The sequence below is a fragment of the Cyanistes caeruleus genome, chromosome 3, assembly GCF_971803275.1.
Source record: "Cyanistes caeruleus chromosome 3, bCyaCae1.hap1.1, whole genome shotgun sequence".
Lineage (NCBI taxonomy): Eukaryota > Metazoa > Chordata > Aves > Passeriformes > Paridae > Cyanistes > Cyanistes caeruleus.
The window spans coordinates 34,629,053-34,653,504 of record NC_141703.1 but is presented as its reverse complement, the minus strand read 5'-3'; the positions used below and the strand labels follow the sequence as shown (position 1 = coordinate 34,653,504).

General features: G+C 38.8%; 1 long non-coding RNA gene across 1 annotated transcript; it reads left to right on the top strand.

The window, feature by feature from the left end:
- The first annotated feature begins 10,624 nt into the window (after window positions 1-10,624).
- Window positions 10,625-20,457, top strand: LOC147654075 (uncharacterized). Its single transcript, XR_015284413.1, has 2 exons — window positions 10,625-10,822; window positions 19,090-20,457. It is a non-coding gene; the product is annotated as an uncharacterized LOC147654075 (long non-coding RNA).
- Window positions 20,458-24,452: the final 3,995 nt, after the last annotated feature.

The window sequence follows — 24,452 nt, the reverse complement described above, 5'->3', positions numbered from 1 at the left end:
GAGATGAGTTTTCATTGTTTTGTTCAACAAAAATAATGCTTGAGCATGTTGTTCTGGGAGGTTTTGAACTTAAACCACCTTTGTACATATAAGTTAGTCTTTTAAATCAGTTTTAAAAGTTGCAGCTTTATTTTCTTAAGCTTCATTAATCTTTAAGACACTTTCATCAGCTTGTTCTAATGCAGAAATTTGGCTTTCATGATCATGATGTTGTTTCTGTCTTAAGGTTAGTTTTATATGTCAGCTTTTATCCAGAGGTATTAACTGAAGGTCAGAACAACAAGAAAAAGTAATAAATAAGGTCTTCTTCAAACAGGATGTTGAATTCACTTGTTTCCAGCTTAAGTTCATCTCTCCTATAAAGGTGAAGAGGGATCAAACATCATAATGGCAACACTGGCTTTGGCAGAGGATGCAGTTGACCTATTGTCTTTGTCAGTGGGCTGAGATTACTTCTCCCCTTTTCCCCTGAACCCCTGTAATGTTGCATCTGCAGTTTCATTTATTTTCTTTGACAAGGAGAGTCATTCATGTACGGTTTCATAAAAGGAAAGGAAGAATCTCCTCCTTTTGTTGGTTTTGATCCTATTTCATATTAGTTTCAGAACTAGAGTTCATGATTTGGAAGAGACAGCAATTAATGCCAGCCCACTTTTTCCTCTTCATGGAAATGTTCCCTAAACTGTATCTTTGCCATTTTTAAGAGTAGGCCCTGCCTACTCATCCCACTTACACAGGAGCAAAAGGGTATTTTCCTTTAGCTGTGTATGTCTTGCCTAAAATTTCCTAGCAGCTGTTTCATTTTTAATTCTATTTGACTGTCTCTGAGTGTGGAGCAGATATACTTCATGAAGCTATTTTCAGCAAACACTAGGGTTTCCCCTGTCAGTGGGATAGCACTTGGTTCAGATGCTGTCAGTTTTGAACACGCTTCAGTTGTGGACATTTCAGGGAACTCTACCTATGTCTACCAAAGAGAGTCTTTAAGAATGATGTTAAAAAAACATGGAGTTAAAAAACAAAACAGACATTGGGCAGTACAAAGATAGCCCGGATTTATACAAGCTCAAATAACTAGAAGAAAAAATTGGATTGAAGACAGAAATATTTTAATGGGAATGGTGGTAAACCATGAGAATAATTTGCAGTGAAACTTCCCTGCACAGTTGCAGTCAAGATTGTAAGTCTCATAAAAACATCTGGAAGTGTCTGGGGAAACTTTACAGCAGCCTTAGGGTACTTATAGGGGCATATACAGGAAAGATGGAGAGGGGCTTGGGAAGTGCAGTGACAGAATGAGGGGGGTAACAGTTCTAAATTGAAAGAAGATATAGGTTAGACATCGAGAAGAAATACTTCACTATCAGGGTGCTGAAGCACTGGAATAAGTTGCCCACATTAACTGTGGATGTCCCATTCCTGGAAGTGTTAAAGATCAGGTTGGATGGGGCTTTGTCTAGTGGAAGATGTCCCTGCCCACAGCAGGGGAGTTGGAAACAAATGGTCTTTAAGGTCCATTCTGATCCAAACTGTTCTGTGATTCTTTAATTTCTTCTCAGTGAGTCTTTCCAAGAATGGGATCTGTGTCTAGGGACCTTGAGGTCTTATTTTTAATGGAGTAAGGACTGCCCTACTCCCATCTGGTTGATTTTAGGTGCCATCTAAAAAACATGCATAGTCCTATAAATATCCTTGCATTTCCTTTTTTCAGGATACACAGGGAAAGTGACTTATAGGTGGACATAAAGCTTGTATTCATTTTGAGGAGCTGGAAATCACTGCATGAGAGAACCAAGTGCAAACACAGTGTTGTGCTCTCATTTGCAGCAGACTAGAAACAATAGGAACATGTTCCTATGCACTGAACCCTGGACTAATATCCCTTTTGGGCTTTTTAGCTCAAACTTGGTACTTCACTCCAAGTGACCTTATCTCCAGCCTTTTGTTCAGAGGAAGATCACATCTAAGTGGAAGTAAGCATGCTCATATCTCCAGAGCCTAGGAAAAGATGCACTGCCCCCAAAAAAAAAAAAAAAAAAATCATATGAACAAAGAAAAGCATCTGGGAACAAAAATAATAAACAAATTGAGGGAGAGCATATTTTCTGTCTGAATTAAGCCATGCATGATCTATTTTTAACTTCTTAACATATACAAGGGTTCATATCTCAGCAGGAGATTTATCACTCAGTCACTATAGCACTTTTTCTGTATGACTGGCTGACTTTTTTTTTTGGTAAGTGAATGTAGTGCTTGTGAAATGTGCCAGACTGACACTCCAGGAACTAAATTCCTCTGTTTATTCACGGATCATGCACAGGATGCAGTAAGCCTGCCAGACAGCCAACATTTTGATGTTGCCATAGCATTCCCATGGAACATTATTGCTGCTGTAAGTGTGTCCAGGATTACTCAAACTAGATGGGATGAGATTACCATTAGTGTTAACTCTCTAGAAACTCCACAATATTTGCACAACCAGTTTCAAGTGGCATAGAGATTAGTGAATTAGCAAACAATAAAGAGAGCTAGTCACACTTTCAGTGTAATCTGAACCAAATTATTAACTGTCCCAGTCCAATGAAATCTGTTTAAAACACTGAAAACATGGTTTGTGAGAACCAAGAACACAGACATAGCTGAGTGAGGGGTAAAATAAAAGCATGCTACAGCCAGGGATTTCCAGAGCATTGCAGTTCATGAAAATACAGTTGAGCTAGTTGCAAAACTGTTATCTCTGGAACTAAAAGCAGAAAACTGTGTCAGCTTTGCAATGTCACATAAGCACGTGAATTTATCTGGGGCAAACCCCAGTATTGTTATAAAGTACTCTCAGTGTGAATGAGAATAATCACTCATGATACTGCTGCAAGAATCCAAAATAATTTTTAATATATCTATATAGGAAAAAAGTATATGAAACATGTAAAAGATGACAATGATTTTACTTTTGCACAGATAAATGGTTAGAGATGATTTAATTTCACATTTTAAGGTAATGGGATTTCCAAAGATCTGAGCAAGGCTGTATTTCACTTCAGTGAATACATTGCTGAGAGGTGGCTTTGTAGTTGGTACATAGGTATAGAAAAAATACCTGAGAGCTCTTTAACTTTGCAGAGAAAGGCTAAACAAGCCCAAGTAATGGTAAATTGAAGGTAAACAAGTCAACCTTCCAACATGAAAGCAGATCCTCTCTGAGAGTGATTTCATATCGGAACACATAGATCTGATATCTGAAGATAATTAAAAGATGCCTCTGACATGACAAGTGGCAAATTGGCCAGGTAGGCTCCTAAGAAAAGTAGGTCAGTCACAGTTAAGTCATACAGATTCTCCCTCATGTCCACAATGACAGCACTTCTTTTGATTAGTATGAGAGTAACTCATTGCTCAAAACTTCTAAAATGTATATTTCCCTGCCAGTACTCTTCCCAGGCTAATATTTACTTCATAAATCGAAGTCCCTCTTCCTCGTCACAAAAAGGCACACCAGTTCAAGTCTGAGATAAACAGAAGCATCCACTAAGCACCAAGGTCATCTGAACCTACTGCCTTTGGTAGCGGAGTGAAACCATGTCAAATCATTTTTTCTCTCTTATGAAAGGATTACAAATTTAAAAGTAAAAAAAAAATAACCTCTAAAACAGGACCAAAAAAGATGACTCCTGTTATGAAGGATAGTTCAAATAAACATAGATCTTACAAATGGATCAGCAAATGGATCTTATGAGAACAAATGCAGTTGTCTAGGAATTTGATAAGGCAAGGTTATGTAAACAATGAACTTGTACAGGAAATAAATAACTTGCTGACAAAAGAGCTCTAAGTTTCTTAGAAAAAAATAAATTATAATTTCCTCAACAATTAACTATTTTATTTTTCAACTGTGGGGAAAATATTTATAAGATGAAAAGGTAAGTGCTATAATTTGTGTGTGAATACACTGTTATTTGCACATAATGAAGTAGTTACATTCTTGCTTTCAGTTCAATACTGATTTTTGGATCTACATATGGAGCCACCAGCCACACTTCCAAAATGATATTTTATAAATATTTAGACTTCATAGTTGACTCTTTACACAACAATCAATTACTTTAGTACACAGTGAGAACTGATACTGTAGAAACAAAGGACTTTGTTATGTAACATCAGGTTTGCTGCCACATCTTCCAAATGCACAGTAGTGTTAACTCTAAATATAACAATACACAGAAAATACTTAAATGCTCACCCTAAATAAATTTTCTACATACAGGCTCTTGTTCAGCTCCAGTGTTAGGCTGCCCTTGCTCATTCTGTGAAATGGTTTCCACTTCATCTGCCACCATGGAAGGACAAAAATCAGATTCCTGTGAATGTAACATGAAATCTGTCACAGATAAGATAAAACTCTTGTGATTTTAAGAGACTGAAGGCTGAGTATACTGACCCATCTGCAATAACTGATGAAGTCAGTGCAAAACATATGTTGTACAACATCAGGCCAGGCAAGATGGGTAAGCCACAAACAATTCTTTGAAGGTAATTTTATTCCTTTTTAAAACAAATGTGCTAATCTTTGGCAATCTTCTGTGGCAACACAGAAGAAAGGTAAGAGGAAGAAAACAGACCAGTGGCCAAGAGTGCTGTTTCCAAATACATATAGTTACTGGCTTCTATATTGTACCCATCAAAACTTGTTGGCTTCTCTCCCTTTGAAAATGGACCTTAGCCAAGAATTCCTTTCACACAGGCAATCAAGAAGAGTCAATATGTAGTGCTGACTCATTTACTTAGACAAACTGTTTAGATTGAAACCAATCACTTTAAAGTACAAGATTTCCTAATCTCAGAAAAGAAATAGTAAAGAAAAAAAAAGAGCCAAAAGTCAGGCCATGGTACTTTTTGAGTGATATTAAACCTGGTCACCTCTTCAAAGTCAGAATGCAAGACACATTAAGATGGTAAGCAACTTTATGTCCTTTCCAAAGAACACAGGTCAACAAACATTTCTTTCCCTTCTATCTTGGCATTGCCAGAACTCTGAAAATTAGCTCAAGTAACATCACTGTTTGCAAACAAGCAAATCAATTTAATCTATCACTTATCTTCCCTATTTTGAAAGTAGAAACAAAATTTATTTCAGCTTGCCCACATTTACGGAACTGATTATTTAGTCGACATTGATCTGCATATATTGAAGATGTGTGCTGAATCTCATGTGTTTTTAACAATACTGAAGGAAAAGAATAAATTCATTTTAAGATTAAATGATAAATGATAGCTAAGGGCCAAATCCTGCTTTTTGTTTTGTTTTTTTTCTCAGAGAAAACTTTCATTGAAGACTATGTCAGTTCTTTACAAGGAAAATAAGACCATGCTCAAACAAGTTATTGCACAGAACTTTTGTCTTAACTACATTGCACAGCTCTACTGAAATTAATGAGACATCCCAGAATCACTGTACAAAGACACATAACTTAATAGCAGAAGTAGCTATAAAAACCTTGTATCATTTAAATTTGATAATGCCTCAGAGCATTATTTCTGGAGGGAAAGATACTTCATGCTTCTAGTATATTATTTTAATGTATTAAACCCTCTCTTTGTCTCAAAGAAATTAGTCTAAAACATGAGCAATCTAAAAATTCCACTGATATGGTGTGGAGAGAAGAGAGAGCAGCATTTATCTCACTTAAAATCATCTAAAGCAGGATAGATGGTCTAAGCCTATGAGTTAGGCTCCATCTGTGGTCAGTGAGATACTCCTATGGGACAATTCCTCTGATCGCTATTGGAGGGGGAATTGTGTCATGATGCCATGTCTCTGAATGTCCAGAGGAGAGGGAAAACAGACTAGTAGCCTAAGGTAAATGTCCAGTACCTGTACCTTGTAGAATCACAGAATTACAGAATCAGCTAGGTTGGAAAAGGCCTTTGAGGTCACCAAATCCAAGCTAGAACCCAACACCACCCTGTCAACTAGACCATGGCACTGAGTGCCTCATCCAGTCTTTTCTTTCACACCTCCAGCGACGGTGACTGCACCACCTCCCTGGACAGCCCATTCCAGTATCTAATCTCCCTTTCTGTGAAGAACTTGTTCTCAATGTTCAACCTAACCCTCCCCTGCACAGCTTAGGACTGTGTCCTCTTGTCCTGTCGCTGGTTGCCTGGAAGAGGAGACTGACCCTCACCTGTCTACAGCCTCCTTTCAGGTGGTTCTGAAGAGTGGTAAGGTCAGCCCTGAGCTTCCTCTTCTCCAGGCTAACCAGCCCCAGCTCCCTCAGCCACTCCTCCTCATAGGACTTGTATGAGCTCTTGTTGGCTCAGCCAGTTCTCCATGTACTTAAACTGCCTGGGAAGAAAGTTTTTCCTTTTCTGTTTTTTTTTTTTTTTTTTTTTGTCTTCCCCTAACTCCTCTCCCCACCCTTAGACCCCCCAGTTCTTAACCCAAAAGGCACCATAGATAATTTTCATTAACTTTGATCTGCACAACAAAGATCATGTAACTCTGATTTGAACTGGCTGGATTCCACTTCTAGATAGTTGCCTGCCCAAGTTTAACGTTTTCCAGTGAAACAGAACACCTTAGACATGTTCTTTCCAGCAAAAAAATGTTTTCATTAAAAAAAAAAAAGGCGCTTTATTTCATTTTTGAATCAGAGTAGTTTTTCAGCTCCCAGCTATTTGATGTAGTTACACTTTCATCTGCTGGGCTGAAGAACCCATGTTCTGATCCTGGTGGAGAAGGACAGGCAGTGAAGAAGGCATCTCTTGGCATATTTTTGATAAATTAGCTTGATCAAGCTCTTTAAATCTTTCATTGGAAGTCATGTTCAACATTTTGCAACCATCTTCTTATCACTTTGTGAATCTTATCTGATTTTTCAGCTTTCTTCCTGCTCTTGAGATTTTAGCAGCTGCTTTTGATATACACTGGTAATACAGACTCACTAGTCCAGCTTATTTTTAATGTTCCTATGCCCCAAGACCATATGGACCTCCTTCCCTGAAGTATCATAGAAGAACTCATATTTGAAGATCCTAAAAGCCTTTTTCAGACACATGAAGCCTTATCCTGTAAATACAGCCCACTTGATTGCTTTCAAGATGCATGATCTAATAGAACTCTAAATGCTTCTTTTATTGTGATTTATTTCCACCATTAAAGCCCTAAATCTGCACTAAAGAGTGCTTGAGAAAATTCTGGAGCTATTGAGTCAGGAGATTCAACAGGGACTGAGAGTCAGAGCACTGACATCATGAAAACATGCCCTAGCTCAGCAGCTGAAGTCATAGATAAAATGATGCACATTGACTTGCTTTATCTGTAATATAACAAATTTCACCAAATCAGTAATTTCCTTTGTTTTAGAAATTATTTCTGTTATTTATCACTCTGACACAATCTCTCAGAAGATGTTTCTCTCTCATCCCAGACAGAACTAGCAGGATAAATGCATACTGCTCTGCACCTCTGAAGTGAAGTGATCCCCCAGCAATTACACAGTACTTCAGCTTCAGCAGCTTGGCTACAAACGTTGGCTCTAACTGTGATTTAGAAAAGCAGATTAGGCTCTTGGAGATTTTTCTTTTTTATAATTTAGTATTAATCTTTTTTTTTAGCTTCTGTTTTCCTCTCGTATGTGACTTCTCTTTATGGCTCTCTGTAAAGGGGGGCTCTTCTCCCAGAGCTGATGGAAACAAGTTTTGTTCTACACAGTCACTTGGCAGAGCAGTTGTGATTGCAGTATTATAACTCCCTCTTGCCCTGCTGGGTCTTATTCCCGGACACTGAATTCAAGCTGCAAATTCACAGCTTCTCTGCTTATTATGAGGAGAAGCATTACCATCTGTATTATGGAACTCTAAACCACATTTCATACCACATTTACTTGATACACAATTGCTGCTGCATTTATCACCCATCTTTTGGTAGAGCAGAAACCATTTTACCACCAGCTCATTGTATGAAACACTGAAAAGTACAATTCGTGTCTGAACAAAAACCCAAGATGCAGGTGTTTCCTGCAGAACACAGGTTCTGAATGATTTCTTTTGGCAAACTGAAGCTGTCTAGTCCAAAGGTTTAACTTAGATAACATTGAAAAGGCAATAATATTATTAAAATCTTAAAATACTCAATATTCCAAATTTTACTCAAGTTTGAAGTGATCTGGATCAATACGACTGTGTTTCTCATATTTTATTTGGTGCAGTATTTTGCAATGAAGTTGTTTCTTAAACAAGTTCAGGGAAAAAGCCTTTAGTGAAAGACATGTCTTTCATTCTGCTCTGAAAATTAAATTCTGCATCTATAGCAATTGTACTTAGAGGAGATTTTCCTTTTGACAATGATGACTTCATGACTTCAACTATAGGAGAGGATTCATTGCATAAATTTTTTTTTTTCTACATCACACTTCTGGGGTCCATGAAGATCCAGAAAGGAGGGTACAATACATATGCTTGATTATTCATCTTTTCTCCCTCCACTTGTTTTATGTCTGATGGCTGCATGAAAACAAGAGAAGGAATTTAGCAGCAATTTTCTTCCATTGGAAAAGAGCAAAAATAAAAGAGCAGTTATCCAAATCTTAATCAGACTAAGTACTTCATATACCTGATGTGTTCACTGGGAATTTTCTAGGTTGGATATCAGAAAAAAATTCTTCATGGAAAGAATTGTCAAACATTGGAACAGGCTGCCCAGGCTGTGTCATCGTTCCTGGAGATATTTAAAAGACTTGTAGATGTGGAACATGTTTTAGTGCTGGACTTGGCAGTGTTAGGTTTGTGTTGGATAAACTTGGAGATCTTATCCAACCTAAGTGATTCTGTGATTCTATATCTCAGTTTTGATTATGTTCTTGAAGAGAAGTTCTCGGCATCAGAGGAGTTGGGAAATTTGGTTCCATCTGCTAAGAGAATGACTTATCCTCTCTTAAAATGAATCTTAGCTTCTGTACTTCTTCACCTTTGTTTCACCATAGTGAGTAAAATGAAGTGGCTGCTGTTTCCAGTACGGCTGAAAAGGTCAAATGCTGGGTGTTGCTCTTTTTTGAAATATTAACCTCTTAATCCCATGACAAATTCATGCAGAATCATTAAATTATTTTTTAAAAGGCTTTCAGGTCTGGAGACAGCACCACAGTTATCTAAACAACATCTAAACATTTTGAACTTGAATATCTGCAAAGTAGTTTTATTCATGTTTTGATCCCACAAATACCTTTCTATCCTGCATTCTTGTAAAGCCAATGAAAAGGTCTGGGGAATAGGTTAGACTGAATTTGTAATTTTTTCCTCTCCATGAAGTTCCATTAACCTACATGACCTAATTGCCCTGAGAGTCGATGTTTTGAGACACTGCACTTAAAAAGCACATTAGTATAAAAGCATGTGTTTGAGTATATTCTAATAAGTTAATTTTTTTAAGCATATGTTCAAATTTCTGCATATGCTTTGCTGACTTGGTGCTACAGTGTGTTGAGCTGCAAAAGGGGGACAGGTGACAAAAAGGATTTGAAATCACACCTCAGTAGGTATAGTACACAGCACGAGTTAGAAGTCTAATTTTTCTCTGAAATAAAGACCATGACAAATGGTCTCCATGTTTGAAAGTTTTTTCATAAACACCAATGCTAAGCAAAAGCCTTTTAGTTCAATCCATTGCAATCAGAAAATCATTATCTGTGTAATCTCCAGAGAAAAGACATTAAAATATATTTTAAAAATAGAAAACCAAAACTAGTCCTCTATTGCTGAACAAATGGTCATATACCCTAAGTTCAAACCATCCATCAAAGATGGACAGATCTTGTCTAAAGACAAGAAGGACAGATTTTTTATGTACAGTACTACAAAACAACTCAAACTCCTGTGCTTCTTTACAGGGACTTAAACTGGAGTGGTAACTTTATGCCTTTGTAAAATGGTTATTTCACGAATGGAGGATCCATTCAGAACCATTTGGTTTTCATATGTTCAAAACAGTTGGTTTGCTGAATACAGATGAACACTTGTACTTCCTCCTATTTTTCTTGTGTCCTCTTTCATTTTTAATAAGTCTTTTGTTAGTCAGATGCGATAAAAAGCTTTAGATCAAATCTCATGAGGTAAAATCCAAAACTCTGGGGAAAACTAAGAAAGATTGATTTGTTTGGTTTCTAAAAACATAACCACATTGCCAAGAGCCTCCAGCTGGCAGGATAGAAAAAAATGTCTCTCCTGATTGCAAATTGCCAATTCTAAAATGGCACAGCAGCAGCTTTCCACCCTGACTACCTGCAGCTGGCCTGCTTTCCACCTTCCCCCTGCCAGGCAAAATAATAGCTGCCTCTTGCCATCTCTTCCATCCACCTCCCCAGAAATGCACATCAAGTTATGAAACACAGTTAAAAATTGTGTGTTTGAGATGAGCCTGTACTATAGCTGTCGGGATCGCAAACAGGAGTGAGATGAAGTACACATCGTTCTCCAGACCAGCTGGTATGGCTGTGGGGAGAAACAGGCAGGCTTGCAGCTCATAAAGCCTTCTATGGGTCTAAAAAAAACCCCAAACAATTACTGGTCTTGAGACTAATTGTTCTCAGTTTAACTTCATTATATTAATCAATGAAAAAGCTTTACTGACAGCTATGGGCCTGAAGAAATCTTCTTGGCAAAAGGAAAAAAGAGCTTTCAATCCCAGGGAATGGAGATAGCTGTGCAGAGGAAATCATGGAGCAGGACAGGTTTTTAGTTCCTTTTTTATGGGATTTAAGTGGCCCGAATGTTGCTGGACATGAAACAAAAACTAAGAAATCTTCTGTGTAGGTGTTAGAAAAAAACGGTGAGTCTGGTGGGGTGAGATGTGGTTAAGATAGAGTGTGAATTCTCTTAGTAACAATGAAAGTAAATACAAGCTTAAAATAAATGTGTGCTGATTGTTGCTCCAGACAACAGGAAGCAGCAGGGCTGGCATCTCCCTGATGCAGGTGAATGCATGTTCGGGAGGCTGCAGAGCTGCAGACTTACTGCTTTGCTTTTCTCCTGTACTGTGATGTTCCCCATATTGTGTTGCTCTGCAGCCTGGCAGAACTTCAGCAGTGGCTGTGAAAGAGGAGCCCACCTGCCCAGAGCACTAAATCCTTTGTTGTTTGGGCTGTGCTCCTGGAAAGAGGGAGATATATTGGGAGAGCGAGGAAAGAGGGGGAACTCACTCCCCTAACACTGAAGAGGTGGTGAGCTTGGTAATTTTTGAGCAAAACAGTCCCAGTGCCTGTTGTGGGGGTCCAAACTTTACAAGAGAAACAGGAGAGCTCAGAATATAGTTCAGACTGTAGAAGATTTAAGCGTGGATGTGCCTAATTCCTGGGTAAAAAAGTTCATAGAGGAGCATCAACTGTCAAGATGGAGAAGGTCCATGTCACGCACTTTAGCAGAGCTCTGGGTGCCTGAGGGAATCCCAGGTGACACAGGGAGTCTTCTAATGAGTTAGGCTGCTCCTAAATTTAGACAAGTCCTCAGCAGGACAATTTTTAGTGGGATATTTTTGATATTATGCTACTAATCCATGTCTTATTTTAGCGGTTTTGTTTGGTTGGTTGTTTGGTTTGTTTTCACTGGAGCATAGTGCTAGAGCAGCCAGATCTGAGACATTTTGCTTGCTGGCAGGAAAGCTGTGCAGGGCAGTGGCTGGTAGAGAGCTGAAGGGTATCTGCCTGCCCTGGGCATCCAAAAGCCTCCCATGTTCAGAGCATGAAAAGAAACTGCAGAAGACACAAGGAGCAATCAAGCCCAAATTAAATGTCCCTGGCAAAAAATATTGAGTTAATACAAAAGCAAGGGATTTTACAAAGGATGATCATTACACTCTTTCTCTGTGTGTTCTCCTTCCCTCTTTCCTCCAAAAGAATACAGATAATTACAAACAGCATCTGTGCCAGGTGAGACACAGATAATAGGTGTCTAAACACATCCCAGCTGCACTGGATACAGGAGTGTCTCTTTGAAACAGCACAGTGCCTGTCTCTCTGTAGAGAAACTCTATCTCTAAACACTGTGGCAAAAATGAAGAGTTAAGTTAAAATACAGGGGTATTTTTAGCTGTACAGGGGTACCACCACAAAGAGCAATAATTCAGTGATGGATAAATAAGGCTGAACAACAGTAGAAATTTACTTGGGATCTGGAGTTTTGTCCCAGGAATAGTTTTAATAGGATGAGGAGAATTAAAGAAATTTAAGTATTTTTAAACCTGGAGTTCCATTAGAGCAGAGGTGGCTAAATATGCTGCAATGGACCTGAGATTGATGACATGAGTGGCTTCTTGTAAACCTCAGTTCTTTGACATATTTAACATCACACTTTCTGGAGTGCAGTCTGTATTCTGGTGAATGCTGGTTACTTGCGAAAACTGTTGAAGGATTTTTAGGAATGACAGCCCTGGGCAAGCCTTCCACTAGCAAAGATTTCTTGCACTGACTAGAATTGCAACAGAAATGAGAAATTAGCAAGGCTCCTATTAGAAATGTAGTTCAGAAAGCAATAAAGACTCTGGCTTTAAACCACGTTAGAGGCTTGTGCTGTAGCTCAGCATCCAAGTATAGCCAGGGAACAAAGGAATTCCCTACTTTCACTCTGGAGATTCCTCTCTTTCCAAGGGAACTTGGTCTCTAGCACATTACAAAGGTGCTCCTGACCAGAGTGTCTGGACTTTCCCTGTGGTGACTTTTCAGTCCTCATACAACCATGAGGACTGAAACAACCTGTAAGCAGTTGATTTGTGTCTGAATTAGCCTTCTCAGGGCAGGAGGAGAGGGAGGGAATGGGGAGTAGGGTCTGGTAAGAATTTAGTTTAGCTGCTCTTGAATTCACATCCTGGTTTTGAGTTCTTTAAATCTACATTTACATAATATAGATTTTGACATATTCTGACCACATCATTGGTGATTCTTTTGGGAGTAGAAGGTCCCTAGAAGCTATGTGATGTTGTGAAAGCCTGGTGCTCTCTATTCCAAGAAATTGGGAAACCTCCTGTGGTTAAACTCTTTCAGCTTTCCTACTGACTTCAATCATACAGTTCTGAGAATTTTTTGTTGTCTAATTTTATATAAAAATACCTCTTCCCTTCCCACACTGTCAAAGCTGATTATTTTCTTGGTATTAAGTTCTCAGATATGGCTGATGAGGTGCAGCGAGCACACTGTGCTGCCAGCAGGGACTCTGGAAAGCTGGGGCTGGCAGGGTACTCCTGATGTCCCTGCTCATCTTCTGCAGGTGTGAAAGGATGAGGGTAGTTACTGAGTGATGGTTGTTTGTCAGCATAGATCATATGAGTTCAGATCAGATTATAATTTTTTGGTACAGCCTTTGCCTTGTTAACTTCTGCTATGAGTAGAAATAGGACAAAAAAACCCCATATTTTTGGGCATGAAGGGTAGATATTAGCAGCTGAAAAATGGACTAACACATGGGAGTTTGGGTCATTCCTAACATTGGGCAAAATAGATGGCACTTGAAAGAAGGAAAAATAGAGCAACATTTTTGCTCTAAAGGCTGCAATTATGTATCCGAATTACATGTGAATGCAGGAAGACCAGGAGATGCTCTTACTGCATCCAAGTTACTTTTCCGGTGTAGGAACTGTAGCAGAGTTCAGAGACTGTGCTCTCCTGTGGTGTCCCAGTATTGCTGCAGGGCCAGAGATGAAGCTCTGAAACATAAATGCTTCAAAGAAAGAAGGTATTATGTTCAGATGTGAAGTGTTCAAACCAGCCCAAGTTTGAGAGGGGCTTTGCTGTCTGTGCAGGCACAGTTTTAAAAGGGATGTAGGAACTGTTGGAGGAAAAAAATCTGGAGAAAGCTGGAGGATACAAGTGAAAAATAGTAGAAAGAAGGGATTAAACTTCAAAAAGTCTGTATGACAAGAAATATAAGTTCCCCTCACCCAGTTTACTTCCAAATTCCAGAGTCTTAGTGAAACCAGCCTCTGAACTCCAGTAACTCCATTGCTCACCACAGAGTCAGTGGAGGCTGAGAGGAGTCTGCAGTTCCCCAGAGGGAGATCTTGTCTGGCTGTGTTAGGTAACTGGAGCTCACCAAGGGTAAATTGGAATAGGAAAGTGATAAAAGACAGAGAAGAAAACAAGAGTAAGAAATAAGTTTGCTTGCTAAGGAACAAAACAAGAAGTTGGACAGCAATTTCTAAGAAAGGGTGAGATAAAAAAATATGAATGATGCAATCCATGAAGGAAAAAATAAATTGTCAGGGATAAAACAGACTGTGGAGAAGGCAGCTGAAGAAGAAAAGAAAATATAATGCCAGCTAAGCACTTTGAAGAAAACACAGTAAACAAAGCAAAACCTTCTGATTTTCTTGAAAGCCTGCTTCAGACATTGCTGCCTGGAGAGCAACACCCTTTACTAATTATTATTTTATTGCAAAAGAGTGAGAAGCTCTAATTATTCCTGATGTCCTGTTTGTTTTGAAAGTAAATCCTCACATGTTCTGTTTGCTTGATGCACTTTTAAATTACTGCCCTGATCCTAGCATTAAATCTGAAACAGGGAACCGAAGCAAATATTCTCTGGATCTATGCTTCTGAAACTGAAAGAAAAAGTGAAGCTTCAGTTACTAACAGACATTTAACTAAAAATGGTGAAACAAACTACAGCTCAGTGCTGGGTTAGTCTTCTTCTCAAATTTCAATCCTGAGATCCTCTCCTCCAATTTGCTACCGCATTGTTTCACCAAAATACCTTAGAAGTTCCTCAGCTAGCTTTAATTATGTCTCTGCCCACATTGTGCTCTCAAGCAAGCTTGGTGTTTTCTTCTTGTTTGGCTTAGGTTGAAATCCCTGAACCTGGGAAAGGAGCTTTTCTCTGAGGAGTTAAATAGGCTGCAAGCTCTATAATAAGAGGAGAAAATCACACAATTCACTTTTAAAAGCACTTATTTCTTTTTGGCAGGCTGAAGCCTTCTGAGGTCCCGGTCAGATAGCCAGCCTTTGGGCTGGATGAATCTCCCTCTCAGAAAAAAAAAAACTTCTCAGACTTTCTGAGCAGTACCAGACTGCTCAGAGCAGCTTAAAGATAGCCTGGGACTGAGAAAACCAAGCAAGGTTTCCTTGAGCCAGAATTCATTCTGCTTTGAGCAGATGGTTGGACCAGGTGGCTTTTAGAGAGCCTTTCCACTTGGAAGGGCTCACCAAAACTATGAAGTCCACATCTGCATGTCCTGATGGCAAACTTTGTCCTTTTTGAAGAAAAAGGAGGAGAGGGAATAGGAGGGAGGAATTCTGTGGGACAGGGAAAATATGGCTTGGGGTCCAGTCATCTTCAACTGGCCATTAAGTCAGGAGCAAGGAGGGGAAAAGTATGCTAAAACCAGTCAAAATATAGTCCACGGTTCCTAAACTTTGTGTTAATCATATGACAGGAGATCTGTCCTGCCTAACCTGTAGTCTAGGTGAGACACTAGTGTCCAGGATGTAAGGACTTGAGGATTTAAAAAAGAAAGATTAGCCTTCCACTTCAACCACCACAGAAATCTAGCAGTGTGCCTTTTTCATCCTTTTTATGTGAAGGGTAACAGCATTTAACGTTTATGACAGTCTTCTGGGCTACATACCTGTAATAGAGACATCTCAATGCAGAGCTGAATAAGGTACCTGGAAAACGGGGCTCAAAGTTTCATTAATGCAAACTCAGACAGCTCCTGACTCAAACAAACCTTCCCTTTGTAAGGGACCAAGTTTTAACCATAACAGAGACTTATTCAGAGGCCTGGGTTCAGCTTTGGAGGACCAAGAACTTCAAAATTGACCATGAGACACCAGGGTCTTTGATCAGACCAGGGTCTGGGAATCTGACTTCCATGTTTTCCATCCAAAACAAGAGCTCTGCCTAAGAGATTTCTGTTAATTTTTTCCTCATGGAAGGTGCTTCAGTGCCAGTTGATCCCATTCTGCTCCTTTCTTCCATATGTGACCTTCCCATACTCTTGCAATGCAATCCACAGGGGGTGTGTGTCTAACCATAAGCAAGTTCACATTTGAATCTTGTGCTGCAGGATGGAAAAATTATAACAAAAAGGGAAAATAAATTAATGGCATAGAGTCTTACAAATGTTATGAGCAGAATCAGAGTCTTCCTCTTCTGAAACAAGGGCAAAAAACAATTTCTTCTGAAGGAATCTCTGATGAGTAAAATGTTGTTGGCAATAGAGCCACAGAGGCTAATTATGAATTCTCTCTTGCAGTTTTCACTGCTGTCTTGGATAGTTGGCTGGTATCATGGAAAAATTGTTTCATTCTAGATGAAGAAGTGGAAAAAAGGGTTTAAGGCTAGATAGAGTCAGACCTGTCTTATCAATTTATAACAGTAAATCCTATCATGGAAGTAGGTGGAAGTGGATGAAGCTATACCAGTTCATAATCTGTTACTGTGATATTATGTTTTTATGGTATGTAAAAGATGGGGGAGATACATACAAAATAACACAAAACACATAATGGTTCTTTAATAGTAAATGTCTGTGATTGCCTCACAGGAGCTTCCAGGTATTTGCACACTTATCTTCTGTTTTCCTTCTCAAAGCCATGAAAAGTGTTTGTATATGTAAAATGACATAAAAGTATGCAGTCATCTTCCCTACAGACGTACCGATTTTGGAGGAAGATAACTTTGGCATGTTCCAGGCTACGTGTTAACAATTCTTTGTGTAAAAGACAATGATTCCTTCTTTCCCCACAGCAAGATCAATGCTCAGAAAGGCTTTTTGTTCTATTACAGCCATACGTGGCGGTAATGCATTCTGTTCTGAAGCTCTTTCAAAAGGTGTTTTGCTATATTGCCTCTCAATTATGAACTCATAGCACAGACAGGAGGGATGGGGAGTCTGGATAAAATACGTGTCCACAATGAGAGCATTCTGGCATGGCAACAATGGGTTTGTGAAGGAGCTGAGCTGCTTTAAAGGTCTGATCTCATGAGAATAGCGACCTTCAGCCTTTGAGAAACAGTGGTCTATTCAGGGCTTCTTTTCTAAACTTTCTTCCCTCTTTGTGTATGTTCCCAAACACACTGATTTTGCCTCAGAAATAAAATGCATGGAGGGCACAGGGGGTTCTTTCATTGTTGGAAAGAAAAAAAAAGCTGAACACCTCTCTCCATGTGGATGCCAAACAAGGACAGCCATGTCTGTATTCCAGTCATGTTTCCTTATTGTTTGTGCTGTCCTGCCCATTACCAGAGAACGGGAAACTGCTTAGGGGGATGTAATTCTGTTTAAAAGTCTGTCACTATGAATTACCAAGGGGAAAAGGCAAATCACAGGGTAGCATAGCAGTACTTTGGTGCCAAAAAAAATCCTAGACCTTTGCAGTGTCAGGAAATAATTTGCAGTGAGTACCCAAGCTCCCCTTTATAATTTTCTTGAGGCTAGAAACATGCTAATATCTTCTATTTAGAGAATACTGCATATTAAAGGCAGATTTGAAAAGAGAAGACAGCACTTGCAATTTCTACCCCTGCCAAATTTTAGTCCTTGTAACATGCATGTAAATAAGTGCCTTGCATCTGACATGATCACGTCTACCTGTTCTGTGTGAGGTTTCCTCCAGTGACACAAGAGCTGTTTGCCTCAACCTTTTTTTTCATCCTTGTTCAAAAGTTGCATAACTACGTTGTCTCCAAGAAACAGGATGTTTATAATATAAAAGCAGATGAGCCTGGGGTACTTTGGGATACTGTAGGTCACATTTAAAATAACTTTCATATAAAATTATTCAGCAGAAAGTTGTAGCCTGGAGTGAGTCAGTGGTTCAGATACTCTCTAGTGAGTTAAGCAACCTAGAAAATTATTATTGGTCTTTTTAGAATTGTCATTAATCCCTGAAATGAAACCAATTCTACTTGTATCTTCAAAAGCTTTATTCAGGAAGGTTGTCCCAAAGGAAAGATCAGCAGAAAGCCAACAACATATCAACAAAATTTTATGCTAATCTTCAGAAGAGGGTAGCAGACGGATAGAGGTCAAGAATACAAAGTAAGGAATATACCTCATGATGCACAGCAGCAGATTTCATTTCTACAGAAGCCTTTGAAGGGGAAAGAGACCCAACAACAACCTCCCTCTTTCATTAATTGAATAATAAGTAGAACTAAAGTTCAATTCAATTCCAGCCAGTAGACAGAATGTCCAGAAAACGCCAATGCCAACAGTCTATTCAGACAGATTTGGCTAAGAACCACACCTCCTTCATGGCCATTAGGTTCCTTAAACTTTTGTAAAATAAGATGCAATCTCATTACAGAAAAGTTTGGGGATTTGGGGGATTTTTTTAGATAAGGGTTGTAATGATGACAGAGCCATCACCTATTTGCAAGTGTCACAATATCACTTAAAACCAGAATCTCCCATTTCAAGCAAACTGACACAACATCATGTGAATGAATTTTTAGAAACAGAGAGGATGGACAATAGTTTATTTATTAAGTGTAAATGAAGTGTTTTTAAGTGTATATGAAGGAGTTTCTTTGCCTTCAAGTGACTTAAGGCTTGCTCTTAATATTCAACAGAACCTAAATTAGATTGATGTTAAATGATTAGATTTTCCAGTGAAAGGATTGGCCTTGAACTGCCTACCAAAAGTCTGTCAAAAGACTTCATGTTTTGTCCTACTTATGTCCTTTCTGTCCAGTCTGAAAAAAGCTAACTTATTTTACTGTCAGATTTACAAATTAAGCAACTTTGTCCCAATGAATGCAGCACCTGACTGAACAGGGCTGTGCCATTACAGCACAAAGTAATGAAACTAGTTTAAAAAAACATCTGCTTCTCACACTGTTTGAATAAAAAAAAAGAGAAAAAAAAAAGGAAAAAGTTGTGTTCTTAAAAATTGTAAAAAAAAAAAAAAATCCCTGAAATGAACATTTTTAGCTTCCTTAATTCTTTTTTAAGCCATTTAATTTTTTTCCATCCAAAAAGTGATATTTTTTTCTCTGTGTTTAGTTCAGTGAAAGAAGGTGGGAATTTGGTGTGTGATTGTCTTTTTTTAATAGTTTTTTTTAAATTACTCTTCTTGTGATTTTTCCTGCACTTACATGTTTCAGACTTTGAATTTTGCATTCTTGAAGAATCATAGCATATCCTGAGCTGGAAGAATCCACAACCTTCATCAAAGTTCAACTCCTATTCTCTTAATGAATGAAGAAAAAAGGAAAAAATCTTGAAGACAAATATGTTTTAAAATTTGAGTTTTTTAAAAAAGAAACAAAAAGAAATTACATATTTTTTTAAAAAAAATATCTTTTTAAAATAACCTATGTTTAAAATGCACTTACAGGGTGAAATATCCTTTGAATTAATATTTGCTATATCTGATCTGGGCATGTTCTTTCACTCTTCAGGTGTTTACAGCAGTCACTCGATCCCATAACTATGACGTCTCTTTGTAAATTCAGTTTTCCATTTTAGTTCCTCTACTAATTTTAAATAAATCAGCAGCTTCACAGTTTGCAGTGAAATCAATACTATGCACAACAGCTAAACATCTCTATCAGCTCTTAGATAGGCACTTCTATTAATGTTTTATGTTTTAATATGCTTTAATATATCCAATATCCAAAATGCTTTTGCAGGGCTGGTTCAAGCTAAGAAGCTTCATAAATTACTTTATAAGAATGTTGCATAAAATTGAAAAACATTAGACACAAGAAAGGATGAAAGAGAAAATTATTTTGATTTGTGTCCTGAAAGATAATTTCAGGCCTTTGAAAGCAGAAATTATTCAGCATCTCAGAAACAGGCTGCAGGACTTGGAGAAAAGCACAAGATTGCAGTGTAATTATAAAGTACTGTTTTCTGCATTTGTTGCCATCAAAATCGGTAAAATAAATTAATTTAGCATTAATCAAGAGAATAAGCTAGATAATGAAGTAAATTGCTCCCATACCTCATAGAGATGTTGCTATGCTATTCCATGTGATGCAGAGGTCTTTGGCTGACCAGTGAGAGACTGCAGTGTTCTGGATGGTTGCAAACTGCAGAGAGCCCTTTGCCTTGTAGGATCTACTCCGGGGCAAGGATGTGTTTCTGTCTCTTCTGTATTGCATCACACAGTCAGGAAAAGAAAGTGCCTCTGTCCAGGTGTGCAAGGAAGGTCATCCCTTGTGGATCTGCTGCCAGACATCCCTTTGGGGGCTGGCTTGGTGCTCTGAGCAAAGCAGGGAGGGCACAGCACAGCGGCTGCATTCCAATGGGGAAGGTGTTGCCTCACGCTCCCTGTGAACCATGAAAGCATGAACCAAGTGAACCATGAAACGTCTAACAGGAGCATAGGGAGGAAAGCATGTAACAGGGGGTGATGGAAACTGAAGGCAACGGAATACTTCACTTCTGCACCTTTCTCCCATCTCTTAAGTACAATCCCATGGCTGCCCAAAAAATTATAGAAAAGAAGCTGCCTTGGCCATCTTGGATACTTTCCGCTTTGGAGGTATGGGAAGCTGGAGAGCAGTGTGTCCTGGTCAGACTGTCATTGCTAGACTTCTGAGTGAGAGGTAACCATTGTCATTGTCCTTATCCAGCCTTTCAGAGAGTCAGCTAGATGTCAACCAGTATCCTTTCCTCTCTCGAGACCCTTCTCCCACACCCTTGGTATTCAGAGAGACTGATGAGCAGTAGAGGTCACAAACACACAGTTCCTCAAAGGTGCCCACCTCAATGGCAGGGAAGCACCAATGAGCAGGAGAGAAGTCTGTCCCTTCCTTCGGCTCCTTGATGAGCAATTACAAATCTGCTTCTTCAGACCCTATTGGAAACTGTGATATTACCATAGGCAGGCAAGGACTTCTAGGACTCCTTCCTGGCCCACAAGAAGAGGCATTTATTTCTTGTTTCCCTGCTGGGCACAGAAAGGCTAAATCACCTTTTCTATTTACACCATTCCCCTGGTCTGATGCTCAGTTGCCTGAACAATCCCATGTTGCCTGTTCAAACTTCCCTCAGTTGCCTACACAACCAGCTACAACTACAGCTAGGGAAGCAGCCTGGTTGCTCTGGAATTTTTACAAGACTAGATATGTCCACTGAGACAGACTCTTAAACTACAGTCATTTTACATTTAATCATCATGTTTAAATATCTTTAAGCCACTCATGTGCACAGATTTTTCATTACATTTTCAATGGGCTAATAACCACTCTGAGCCTGTGCCCTACTTGTGCACATTTTGCCAACCTAAAATGCCAACTGGCACTACTTGGTCATTTTCAAATGCAAAGGCAGATGTCTACTCTTGTAGGCAACATGGCCAGGAAGGTTTTTGTTTTTGTTTTTGTCTTTTTCCTTTTTTTTTTTTTTTTTTTTCCCCAGGGTTTGTGTGCACAATCATCCTTTTCTCTGATACAGGAGTATTTTTCTGAAATGAAGTTTGGCTTCCTGGTTCTCATGAGCTCTCCTTCATAAGAGAGCAAAGGGGGATTCCTCATTAAAGAAACAAGCCTGTGCAGATATAGAAGAAAGATGCTGGTATTTAATTTTCACTTTTTCATTTGGTTTGCCAGAACATTTTTTGTTTGTTTTCCAGCCACCAAAGAAGATTGTACTGAGTGCCCTGTGTGTGACTTGACTATTATTATATTATTTAATTGGCATTTTATTGATCTATATAGAACAATTTATTCCTTCTGTCTGAAAAAAACCTTTAACAATTGCTCCAAGAGATCCTTTTCTGTAAAGCACCTTGGCACATCTGAGCTCAGCATCACCAATTTGTTACGCTGCCAACATTAGGCAGCTCTGGGCTCTTGGGAAGCATGAGGAATGTGCCACCACTCCCCACAACAGCAGGAGGGGACTGTCATTGGGGAATTCACTGGTCTGCTGCTGCAGAACTTCTTCCAGCTAAATTGCATGTCAGGAGTGAGGCTTCCCTCTCCTGTGATACCAGCTCCTGGGACACATTCCTGTTCCCCCTACTCCCCTTCCTCTTCCCCACCAACTTTGTGCTTTTTTTTCACTGGCTTTTTATTGCCATTCTTTCATGGCTTCTCCCCTCTGACTGCGAGTCCTTTTTCCACGAACAGAGGGAGCATCTTCCCACAGCTTTAGTCAGACCACAACTAGGATTTCATGCTGTGTATACTTCATACAACACACAAACACAGATGTATGCTTATTTGTCATATTACCTTGACATATGCAAAATAAACAAAAAGGGCCCTCAGGGACCTTTTTCTGCACTCGTTATTCTTCCATTTTACTTATCCCTCTCCCATCCATTATATGCAAACATGGATTATAAACTCTTTGGGACAAAGTGATTAATTTTATTTGCCTATTGGCAACAACAGTCATCTTCATGAGGAATGAATAAGCAATTACATTTTTTAAGATAAGAGTGAGCAATGCAGGGTTTTTATTTTTATTTAGAATACAAATAATCAGGTAAAAAGCCCCCATCCTTTGCTTTCTGTAATGGCTCTGGAGAACTCCTTCAGGGTTAATTTCAATTTGTGGGAACCTTTGTTAGAGGGTGCTTTTCTTTACCACTTCAAGGTAAAAGATTATTGTCATAAAAGGATCACTCCTCTGCAATTAGAAAAATGTATTTTAAAGAATAAACATGTATTTTAAAATGTCATGTTGTTAGTGAAATTGAAGATAAGCTAATCATCTTGTATTTTCTGTCTTTCCTGCCCTGTTCTAAGAGCTTAATCTCCCTCTAGATTACTAGCAAGACAAGAGTTAGACATGAGATAATTTACCACATCATTTATTTACACATTTTAATGAAGGAAAGATCATAGAAGCATAACAGGGCTGAAGTTATTGTCAGTTGGGTTGGGAAATGTATATAAATTCCAGGAATGACTTAGTCAGTACTGACACTATTTTAATTTTAAATGGAAATTATGCATCTAACAAGTCATATCCTGTATTCTTATGGCTGTTGATCTGCAAAGCAAGAATCCTAGAGGGCATAATGGAGATCTCACAAAAAGTACTTCTCAGACGTCTAAACTGATGTGTAAAACTAGTGCACTGCTGCACTAGTGCAAAGAAAAAAAAATTAAACCAGGTATTTTAGCATGCCTTTGATATTTAATTTTCTTATTTTGCAACCAAATAGCGTGGAACATCATCTTGATTCATATCAAATCATTGGAAGTGTCATCAATGGAATTAATTAAGCACAGTGGCATCAAAACACTGCACAGCTCCTCTCTCACACCCACATTATGCCATGCTCTCATGGTGGGATGGAAAGAAGAATTGGGGAAAAAGGTAAACCCACGGGTTGAGATAAGAGCAGTTTAAACATTGAGGTAGAATGAAAATGTTACTTCTACCAGTATTAGTAATATAATTGTAACAAAACAGGCAACAAAAAGAGAGAGGAATGAAACCTTAGAAAAACAAGTGCTGGCTACCTGCTGACCAATGCCCAGGCTGCCCTTGAGCAGTGATTGGCAGCTGCAGCCAACTCCCCCTAGTTTATAGTCTGAGCATGACATTCTGTGGTGTGGAATATCCCTTTGGCTAGTTTGGGTCAGCAGACATGCCATTGTATACCTGGGCAATGAAAGACCTACAGATAGGAGCAGGTGGGAAAGCTTTAGAGAGTTTATAACTACTTGGTTTGGTGCTTCTGCTCCCTTGTGCATAGTGCTAAAAATATGTGTGATTAATGAGGGCAGTTTTTAAGTCCCTGGTGCAAAGTAGCTCCCTTTAGGCTTTTGTCCCATTCTTCTGATTCCCTCAGGAATCTTCTTCTGTGACAAGTTACTGTTCATGGTGAGATAAGACACACATGAAATCTTTGTATTATTCTATACTTACAAACCAGATGACAGGTAATTCTATCTATTCTGTTACCTCTAAAAAGGGACAAGGATTAATTAATCTTCTCTTCCATTTTCTCAGTTAGATTTTCTATTTTCTGATTAGCAGCCAAATAAAAAATTCAGCATTTTATAGTTATTCACTTGGGAAAAGGAGATATGAAGATAAGGAAAACATGTATTATAGTTATTTAAGTTAAATTCTATGAAATCAGCAGAAATACTGAGTCTTGCTCTTTCATTTCTGCAATGGCAAAGTTCAAGTTTAAAAAGAACAAGTGTAGGTCTTCCATGATACTTGTGATTTATCATTTCATTTGTGCCCGAAGTTATCGATCTGAATCTTCACAGCCTTGCCAAGAAATCCTTTCCATGACCTGGGTTTACTTTCCCATATTAATCATCTTCATTTCATGACATTATTTCTTTGCTAAACCTCCTAAAAATTCTCATCCTTCCCTTGGCCCATTTATTGCAGCAACATTTGGAACCCAGACCTTGGGTGGTCTGAAATCTTCATTATCATATCAATTATTTTTCCAAAACTGAGGCCATACTACTCAAAATTACATATTGGAAAAGTGTCACAGGGTTTGGTTTTTTTCCCATGTTGCTTCCTTGGCATGGCA